Source organism: Sciurus carolinensis, chromosome 15 (assembly GCF_902686445.1).
Source record: "Sciurus carolinensis chromosome 15, mSciCar1.2, whole genome shotgun sequence".
NCBI lineage: Eukaryota > Metazoa > Chordata > Mammalia > Rodentia > Sciuridae > Sciurus > Sciurus carolinensis.
The window spans coordinates 6,858,672-6,869,410 of NC_062227.1; the positions used below are offsets into that span (position 1 = coordinate 6,858,672).

General features: G+C 41.3%; 1 pseudogene; it reads right to left on the reverse strand.

The window, feature by feature from the left end:
• Window positions 1–2,462: 2,462 nt before the first annotated feature.
• LOC124965754 (F-box only protein 3-like) lies at window positions 2,463–3,785 on the reverse strand (annotated as a pseudogene).
• Between the last annotated feature and the right edge of the window lie 6,954 nt (window positions 3,786–10,739).

A 10,739-nucleotide genomic window follows, 5' to 3' on the forward strand; every position in this document is an offset into this window, starting at 1 on the left:
TATTATTCTGTTTTCTTTCTTCTTTCTTTTTATTATGGCTCTGCAGTACAATTTGAAATCAGGCATAGTAATTCCTCCACCATTACTCTTTTTGCTCAGGATTGCTTTGGATATTCTGGGTCTTTTGTTCTTCTATGTGAACTTTAGGATTTTTCCAGTTCTGTGAAGAATATCATTGGTATTTTGATAGAGATTGAATCCATAGATTGCTTTGGATAATACAGCAGTTTAACAACATTAATTCTGAACATGGGAGGTCTTTCCAACTTCTAGTGTCTTCTTCAATTTCTTTCTTCGGTATTCTATAATTTTTCATTGTAGAGGTCTATTACCTCCTTGGTTAGGTTTATTCCCGAGGGTTTTTTTTTTTTTTTTTTTTGAGGCTACTGTGAATGAAATAATTTTCCTGATTTTTCAGTGGACAAATTATTAGTGTGTAGAAAGGCTATTGATTTTTTTTTTTTTTTTTGGTACTGTGGATTGACCACAGGGGTGCTGAGCCACATCCCCAGCCCTTTTTTGTATTCTATTTTGAGACAAAGTCTATGTTGGTTAGAGCCTCACTAAGTTGCTGAGGCTGGCTTTGAATTTGCAATCCTCCTGCCTCAGCCTCCCAAGTCACTGGAATTACAGGTGAGCCCACCAGGCCCGGCAAGCCTACTGATTTCTGTAGGTTGATTTGTCTCCTGTTACTTGACTGGATTTGTTTATCAGTTCTGGAAGTCTTCTAGTGGAACCTTTAGGGTCTCCTAGATCATAAGCAAGTAGAGATAATTTGACTTCTTCCATTCCTATTTGTATCCTTTCTTTCACTTACGGGATGCTCTGCTAGAACTTCAAGTACCAAATGTACTATGTGTCCAGAGTGGACATTCTGGTCTTTTCCCTGATATCAGAGGAAGTGCTTTCAGTTTAGCCCATTCAGTATGGTGTTGGCTTTGTCTTTATCACCTGCAGCCTCTATTATGTTGAGTGAATTTCCTTCCATCCCTAGTTTCTTCAGGGCTTTTATCTTGAAATGGCGTTGAATTGTGTTGAAGGCTCTCTGCGTTTATTGAGAGGATACGTATTTCTTTCCTTGGTTTTATTCATGTGGTGTATCACATTATTGATTTGAGTATGTTGAACCAGGCTTGCATCCCTGGGATGAAACCAATTTGATCATGGTGTGCCATTTTTTAAGTGTGTTGTTGATTTTAATTTGCTAATATTTTGTTGAGGAGTTTTTCATCCATGTTTATTAGTGACATTGGTCTGTAGCTTTCTTTTCTTGAGGCACCTGTATCTGGTATTGGTGGTGGAGTAACACAGCCTTTGTAGAATGAGTCTGAAGTGGTCCACCCCTTTCACTTTTGTAGAATAATTTGAAGAGTATTTGTATTAGTTTTTCTTCTTCTTCTTTTTTTTTTTTCAGGATTACAACCAAACTTTGTTTTTAAAAGATGACTTTTTGACACTTAAGGATTTCACTGCAAATTCTCAATTATATAATCACAAAAAAATCCATGTTTCAGGAAAACAGCCTTAATCCTTATATAAAATTCATGTCAGTTGCCACAAAGTTAGATGGTCAAGTGTATAAAGGAGAAACTGGACAGAAGCAGTATTTACAAATTTAGATAATGTGAGACATTGTGAGGAAAAACTTTTGGTAATAACACGCTACATACTTTCACACACTACATTTCCAAGTGATACCTCTATAAATAATAAGATAAAGGTCATAGTGTGAGGACCGTAACTTAAATTCAAAGTCATCATGTTGAAGACTTTAAATGAAATTCAAGGTTATAATTACGAAAGCTTTAAATCCAAGGTCTTAGTGATAAAGACTTTAAATTCAATGATAGATTGTCTAAGAAAGGAAAAACCATTAGCCTTCAAGTTATTCAGTCAATTAGTTCCCCATAAGTACAAAATATTAGGAATCACTAAATAGATTAGTCTAATTACAAATTTTTTCATTTCTAAATATTTCACAACTGTAAGAAGTCTTTTCACAGAATCATTAGCCACATAGTTTCTCTCTATCCTTGAGTAGGTATTTCTGCTACATTTTAAATCCTTTTTTCAAAACAATTCCCTCTCCATTTCTATATTTTTGTAAGTAGAAACTATTTTAAAACAGAGAACTCTCTGTTCCTTAGCTAGAAACAGGGACTGCCTGTTCCCTCACTGACTCCTGGAAAGGAAAAGAAAATTCCCAGTTGCTTTTCTACTTCAAAACCACAAAGCAGGGGCTGGGGATATAGCTCAGTTGGTAGAGTGCTTGCCTTGCATGCACAAGGCCCTGGGTTCAATCCCCAGCGCCACCAAAAACAAAAACCTGCAAACCGAACAATCCAATTCCTAGTGTAGTGTCGCCCAGGGCCTGGGACGATATTTCGTGCTGGTTTCCTGCTATATGTCAAGCACAATTTAGTTACTTTGTATTATTGAGAAATCTATTTAACACAGTAGAGTCATGGACTGCTTCCACCAGCAGAAGGCGGGCTAAAGAAGGCAGGAGCTGCGGCCCCTCGAATGGGAAAGTCAAAGACTCTCCTCCTCGATCCTCTCGATCCTCCTCTTCATCTTCATCTGATTCCATGTCAACTGAATCATCGTCCTCTTCCTCCTCCTCTTCTTCCTCTTCCATCTCTTCATATTCATCTGGATCCATTTCCAATGGAGCTATAGACACCCTGAATGTCAGACATGCCACATGGTATCGGGGAATGGCAACATTAAAAGATCTTACCTTTAGAGTAAAGAAAATGGAAGGTATAACGTCCTTCCCTACATCCTGATGTTGTGGAGGATGTGGTACAGCTGGTGTACTCTTATGCCTGCCCTGAGCTGATGATAGGAAATTCACCAACTACTCCAGGTCCTTGAACTTCTACGTCACCCTTCGCATTTGTTATTTTCCAGTGGCAAGTGTCCAATTGACAGGCTTTCTCAGGAAGTGCATCCTTTGACGTTTCCATCCTGATTCGGTATGTGAAGAAATAGTGGGGTGAGTGTACGGAGCTGAGTTCTGGCAGAAGTGACGTGGAAACTGATGCTGTAAAGAGGTAAACCAGTCAGTAAAAGCAGCACCTATGATAAGCATGTCAGTAGCAGCTGAATTCCGAACCATGTGGACTGGGGTGTTGGTAGAAAACTTCATTTTGGTTTCTGCCCTCTGCAGCTTCCACTGCCATGTACTGACTCAAACCAGTGGTGTATGCAACAGGGTAAAGGGAGGCCGTATTTCAGTCCCTGTCTCTGCTGGAATCCTCTGGCCACCAAATTGACGTCTAACAAATCTTAAGAACAACCGTGATTAGACAGAGCTATACTTCCCGAAAACCCAGGAGCCATGAAATTCTGCCCATCGCGGACATGGTATGAGCATCCATAGTCATCAGGAAGCTGGCAACCAGTCTGCACTTCCACACATCTAGGCCTTCCTGGCGAGCACCCTCAGAGAGAAGACCATCAGAGGACACCTGGGCTCCAAGTGTTTCTTGAGATCATTCCAGGCCTTTTTAATAGCAGCATACTGATCAATGTATCTGCCTACATCAGAGTTAAGTATCTATGAAGAGAGTTCCCACACTGATTCTTCATGTTTTCTCTGCTGATAAGCCAGTAATTTTTGCAGTGACTTCTCCTCAGTGGATCATGACTTGATAGCTGGCTAAGCCTTCGACAGACATAGCAACAATTGATTAGGTCCCGTAGTCCAAGAAGGATAAGATGAGGAGCAGGGGATGGGTGGGCAGCCACTCCAGGGTCATAGGCACCATTTTGGCCTCCATGGCCACTGTCTTGCCTGGCCTGGTGCAGGCATGGCCCCCTGTATTAATTATTTTTTAGAGCTGTTAGAATTTCACTGTGAACCTGTCTGTTCCTGGGCCTTTTTTCTTAGTTGGGAACTTCTTATTACTGCTTTAATGTCATGGCTTGTTATTGGTCTGTTTAGGTTTTCTATATCCTCTTGGTTCAATTTTGGTAGATGGTGTATGTCTAGATAATTGTCTATTTCTTCTGAATTTTCAATTTGTTGGAATATAAAGTTTCAAATAGTCTCTAATAATTTTATGGCTTTCAGTTGTGACCCTTGTAATATCCCCATTTTCATCTCTAATTTTATGAGCCTGGGTCTCTTCTCTCTCTTTAGATTACTTTGGCTAGGGGTTTGTCAATCTTCTTTGTTTTTTCAAATAATCAACTCTTGGTTTCATTGATTGTTTGTATTCTTTTAGTTTCTATTTTTAAAATTTCAGTACTAATATTTTTTATTTCCTCTTATTTTTATGAATGTTTTGGCCTTGTTTTCCTAAAATGCATCATTAGGTTGTTTATTTGAGATTTTTTTTAATGTACTATAAAAAGACTTAGCTCTTAGGACTGTCAAAGTCCAAGAGATTCCAATGTGTTGTATTTCTATCTTCATTTGATTATAAGAATTTTTAAATTTCTCCCTTAATTTCTTCAGTGACCCATGCATCATGTGAAAGGGTATTGCTCACTTGCCATGAATTTGTATAGTTTCTGTCATTTTTCTTGTTGATTTATCACCTAATTCCATTATGGTCTGAAAAGAAGAAAAAATAAATTTCTTTCTTTTTTTTTTTTCTTTGTATTTGCTAAGACTTGCTTAATGGCCTAATAATATATTATCAATTTTATAGAATGTTCCATGGCTGAAAAGAAAGTGTATACAGCTGTTGCTAGATAAAATATTCTGTAATTATCTATTAAGTCCAATTGATCTTAGTGCAGTTTGAATCTGACGTTTTTCTTGGCTTTTTGTCTGTATGATCTGTCTCTGAGAGTGGTATATTGAAGTCATCCAGTATTCTTTTATTGGGGTCAATCAGTCCCTTTTTATCAAGTAATGTTTGCTTTGTAATTGGGTGTCCTGACATTCAGAACATAGTAACAATCATTATATTTTCTTCTTGAATTGCTCCCTTCCCCCATGTGTAATGACCTCTTCTAATTTTGGCTTGAAGTTGCTTTGTTGATATGAGAGAAGCAGCTACTCCTGATTATTTTCAGATTCTATTAGCAAGGAATACCATTTTCCATTCTTTCACTTCAGTCTGTTAATGTCTTTGCCTATAAGATGTGTTTCTTGAAGACACATATAATTGGATTTGCTTCGTAATTCACTTTTCCATTCTATGTCTTTTAATTGGTGAATTAGGGCCATTTACATTTAGAGTTATTATAGAAAGATTTGTATTACTTCCTGTCATTTTATTTTACTTCTGATGTTTGAATGGTTCTTAGTTATTGTTTGCTTATTTGTTTTTCTAATATGAGGTATTCTTTCCATACTCTTTTTATTATTTTTATCTTCCTGTTCTCAGTAACCAAAGTCCCCCCCAGAGATAGGAAACAAACCAGGTGAGACCCATGATCATCACGGTTCATGCCTGGAGAATGGCTGCCACCCAATGGAATGAGGCCCTGGACAGAGGACACAGTTTTCAGGCTGGAAAGGACAAGACACCTGCAACTTGCAGAGCACTAGACAGGGAAGAGATGCAAAGAGAAAGAACTCCAGATCTGCAGGGAACCTTGAGTATTTCACCTGAGGACAGCTCAGCACATGCATGGGGGAAACTCCCTGGGGTTGGAGAAAAACCCCCCACAAGAATCAGAGAGAGCAGTCCTCAAGAACAGCTGGGACAATCTTCTCTCCTTTAGCCACAATGATACCCCTCTATCGCACTCCCTGCCCGCAGAGAGACACGACACCTGGTTCTTTTCAGCTCTTTATTGCGCGCGTCTACTTCCTCATAGTTCTTTCTTTGTTCTCCCTTTTTGAGGAACTTACACTCCAATATATACAGTACTTGTAACCAATCAGCCTTTTAGCATGAGGGGAGAGCATGCACAGATATAGGCAGCAAAGGCAGGCATATAGTGGACCTGCACTGTCCATCAGGGAGCTCAGCCAATCCCTGGAACTTCCTCAAAATAATGTCAGTTGTTTGTGCAAAAGTTAACTGCTCTGGCTCACTGCCAGGCGCCATCTTAGCCTTGCCACACCTAGGGCCAGGGGTCCGGCCGAAACCCCGACACCCCTCATAATTAATGGGGCATTAAAAGGAAGAATGTGAAGAAGGGCCCTTCTTTAAAATGGGAAAACCTATCTCCAGACTTACTGCTCCTCCAGTCCCATCTAACAAAGTATGAAAGGACGACTTGAAATGGGCAACCTGTGTTCAAGGAGTTTAGTTAAGTCTCAGAACACAGCTGAAGATGCACAAATATCCACTGCTGGAACAGCTGGACATCCACAGTTTTTTTTTTTTTTTACACCTATACCAATTTAATTTCAAGATGAATCTTATTCCTGAAAGCAGAGCAGAAAAGTCATATAATTTCTGTAGAAAAACAAGAATGACTTTGAGTTTGGAAATAAGCTTTAGATGCAATGCTCAAAGCATCCCTGACAGAAAAAAATCATAGTTGGACTCTGTTAAAAATAACAGAGTAATGGACACTGTCAAAAAGGGAGAATGTGAGGGGCCATCACATATCTGAGAAGGACTTATACCCACAATGTACAAAGAATTCCTAAAAGATAACTATGAGAAAAAAAAAGAAATAAAATAGGCAAAGTATATGAACAGGCCTTTCATCATAGCAGATGTGCAGAGGCAAAAGCATATGAAGGCAGCTCAACATCACATGCCACAGGGATTAGAAATGGACGTGAGGGGATGGTGTCACACCCCATGGAATGCCTAAATGCAAAATGGTACGGCCACTTTGAAAGTTAGTTGGGAAGTTTCTTAAAACAAAGTATTAATGTATGATCCAACCATCCCACTTCTCAGGTTTTGCCAAACTGATGTGAACATGTATAGGTCCACATAAAAATTTGTTGGTAATGTTGATAGCAGCCTTATTTATGGTAAACGAGTAGTAAAATTAATCAAGGTATTTTTAAAAGATGAAGAGATAAACTCTGGGACATCCATAAGTGGAACACTGGCTAGTGACAAAGAGAAATGAACCATCAAGCCGCAGAAACATGAGAGAATCTAAGAGCATGTTCTAAATAAAGAGGCAAATCCATACAAGTGCCACAAAGGTGGCTGCTGGGAGTTTAGGGAAGAAAGAAAGTTGAATAGAGGAAGCCCAGGGGACTTTGAGGGCAGTGAACTGTTCTTTATGACACTGTGCATCTTTCCAAACCCAAAGAACTTTAAAGGAAGCAAATTAAAGATCACTCAGGATGTCAGGGAATTCCGTGATGGGATGGATGCAGCAAGGGACAAAAGAATCCTCCTGTATTACAAACAGAGGAAACAGCTCACTGAAGTGGCGGGTGGGAGAGTGCTGGCCTGAGTGACCTTGGAGAGGGTCAGGTCTGCCAGAGGGGAGGCTAAGGACCTGGCACGGTACTGCTGTCCAGATGAGAAAGTTATTTTCCTGGAAATACATGGGAAATTATGTCCAGTACTTATCTGCAAATAAAGGCTTTGGAAATAAGCATGGCAAAAAGTTAGTGAGATTATGTCTCACTGTCAGGAACCCGTGTCATGAACTCTGAAGACCAGATCTATTGTGTGTCTGTTTTGACGGCTATTAAAGGCAGAGGAGGAGGCAAGGACACAGAGGCCACAGGGAAAGGTTTACGGTGGTCAGTGCTCAAAAGAAAACAGAAGTTACATTCATGGACAGGAATCACCTGGCTGGTATCCCCAGGCCAAGAGAGTGACTTTGTCATGAGAGTAATTTATGAAGGGCCGCTTTGACCTCCAGGCTGCTGGGAGAGTGCAGTGGTGCCATCCTGGGTTATGACTGTCCCTAAATAAACACGACTCAGGATGACACTGACATAGCGCACTGATGGCACTGCTGTCCACGCTGGCGGGTGCTGTCCTATCTCCAGCTCTAGTTCTCAGGCACGGTCCTTCCCCAGCTCTCAAGGTGCAGGTCCTCATTCACAAGTCATCGTTCCGCCCACGCCCGGGACTGGATCCCGGAATTCACCGGCAGAACTCGCCAGGGGTTCGCTCCGTTCATCACGCAACTCGGCCCACGTGCAGCGTGGGAAGCGGGAAGCGTTCATAAAACTGAAATCATTTGTTTAGAAGTTCAGGAAGTATGAAATATTAATGAGGCAGAGATAATTAGGTAAATTCTGCAATTTCTATTATTTTGCTGTTTATTTTCAACCGTGAACTCCAATTATTCTGGGGGGGACTTCAAAGTAAATATAAGCTAGCACATGGTTAAGTTCATAGGAGTTGTAGTACCTCTATCTAATAGAAGAGGAGAAAAAATGATGAAAATACTATACTTACACCTAATAAAATACAAATAAAAAATATACAAACCTCCCAGATTTTTTAATGCTTAACAGAAACTCTAAGGTCCTACAACTTCCAAAGCCTTTGTAAGAAATACCTTCATATTTTAAGTCTAATATTTAACCCAGAGCTCCAGCGTGACTAGCAGTGAATATTTATCTTTGGTTTCAGACCTTGAATAAAACCGTTTTTAGGTATTTGCAGCGCATCTGTTATTTTAACCAAAGTGTCCTGGGGGAGGGGTGTTTTCTTTAACTACAGAGCCCATGGACGGGAGGAGGGGGTGTTTTCTGATTGATCCGGTCCAGCATCCCCATGTTATGTTGTATGCGTGGGTGGTTCATGAAACACGTGTTATAAACATTGTTTCAAAGAAAGAAAAGAGGAGGAGGGGGAGGGGACAGAATGAAAAAGAGCAGTATTGACAGGAGAAAAGAAACCATAATAAAGCAAAGTGACTAGCAAAACTATTTGAGACTTAAGCAGTATCTTACACTTGGCTATTTTTTTGCAAGTGTGTATTTATATGCATCGTGTTGAGTAAGGTTTTAGGGAAAAAAAAATTGAAAAATCCGTCAGAATTAACTCTGTAGGGAGACATGTGCTGTGGGTGGAGGTTTATGGAAGATATTTGCCTTATCTTTCATTTTCTGATTGGTTAGTGGCTACTAGAAAATTATCCAATCAGACTTGACCTATACGCTTTCTCTTGTCCAATCAGAACGAGTATTCCTGGAGCCCTCATTTGAATACAGAGCCTACAAATAGGGCACCTAGGCCTGCACTGGCCGTTGTCTCTCTCTGCAGGTCTGCTTGGTGTGCTGCTCTGCGGTGCTGGGCAGCGCGACGTCCTAAATCGGGTCTTTGGTGCCGGCCAGAAGCCCAGAGCGAGAGGGACGGAATGACAAGGGCAGGAAGGTCAGCATCTCAGGTATGACTGTGCTGTTGAAGCGGGTTTTTCTTCCCTGGGAGCTCTTGAGTCTAAATGCTTGTCCTTTCTTCTCAGACGTCCGGTGACCGGTGAAGCTTATTGTCAAGGAGCTGGGGATGGTGGCCAGGGCCCCCGCGACTGTCTGCTCTGGGCGGGCAGTCAGGCGGAATCCATCGTGAATGCGTAGAATCCCGGAATGGCCTCTGATTGGCCACTTGGCCTCTTGCACGTGCTGCCTGGCTGCCTCCGTGTCTCTGGGTGGGGAGGAAGTCTCAGGCCACGTGTCCCCAAAGCTCCAGATTGGCTCCCTCAGCTCATGCTGATCACAGGAGGGTCACCTTTTGTAGTCAACATTCGGTTCAATCCGGGAGTCAGTCATGGGCCTGCCTGACTGCTTTCTGTTGGTTGAAACCCCAGGAGGGTCTTCTGTCAGGTGGAGGGACCAAGACCCCCGCCACTGTGGTGTGTTCTTGCTGCATTTCAGAGTTGACTTTTGAGGGTTTCTTGTGTTTGAGTTTTTTTTTTTTTTTTTTTTTTTTTTTTTTTTTTTTCTGATACCGGGGATTGAACTCAGGCACTTAACCACTGAGCCACATTTCCAGCCGTATTTTGCATTTTATTTAGAGACAGGGTCTCACTGAGTTGCTTAGCACCTCCCTGTTCCCGAGGCTGGCTTTGAACTCGTGATCCCCCTGCCTCAGCCTCCCGTGCCTCTGGGATTACAGGCGTGCGCCCGAGGCCGGCCCTTTTGGGGTTTCGACTGTACTGGGGGTAGAGGAGCAGCTAAAATAGGTCTAGACTCCCCTGACCAATCGAGTCTTTTCTGTTGGCCTTTTTTCAGTCCTCAGTCATAGGAGTCTTACGATAGCTCAAGTGATTTATCAGGGTTGGCCTTGACAATATGATTTCCTGGTCGCCCAAGTGGGCACGGATTCTGCGGGGAATTCAGCTTCTGCCTTTCCTGTAGGCTGCCTTCCCATGACTTCTTGGGTAAATCTCAGAGGAGCAGCTTCCCTTCTCCCTGTCTCTTCTCTGCTAAGTTTCATGAGTACGGTTTCATAAGCACATAGTTCTCATCATAGACTGTTTAGGCCTTGTTTTTCTTAATTCTAAGTCAATTTGGAATTCCAGGACTGTGTCGTTGGCAATTGGATCATAGTGTGTTGTTCCTAATGGTGTGTTAGAACTGTTCCAAAAATTAGTGCATTATTGATGTTGCTTGCTGTGGATTTAGTTGAAGATGTTTACAGTATGCTAAGACTTGGGATGCCTCAATTCATGTTCTTTTTTCTTCTAAAACCTGTGTGGAAAACTTTGAAATGGTATAAAATAGGGTGTTTTTTACACCCCTGTGTGATAGAAGGCAGGGATTATGGTTTTCACAATTGTATCCACAATGTTTGGCACATATTGGTGCTAAAATATTTATTAATGGTTGAAATGAAATCCTAGTTGGTAATTTTGGTTAAAGAACAAATCAGTGTAGCCAGGACATGGTGGCA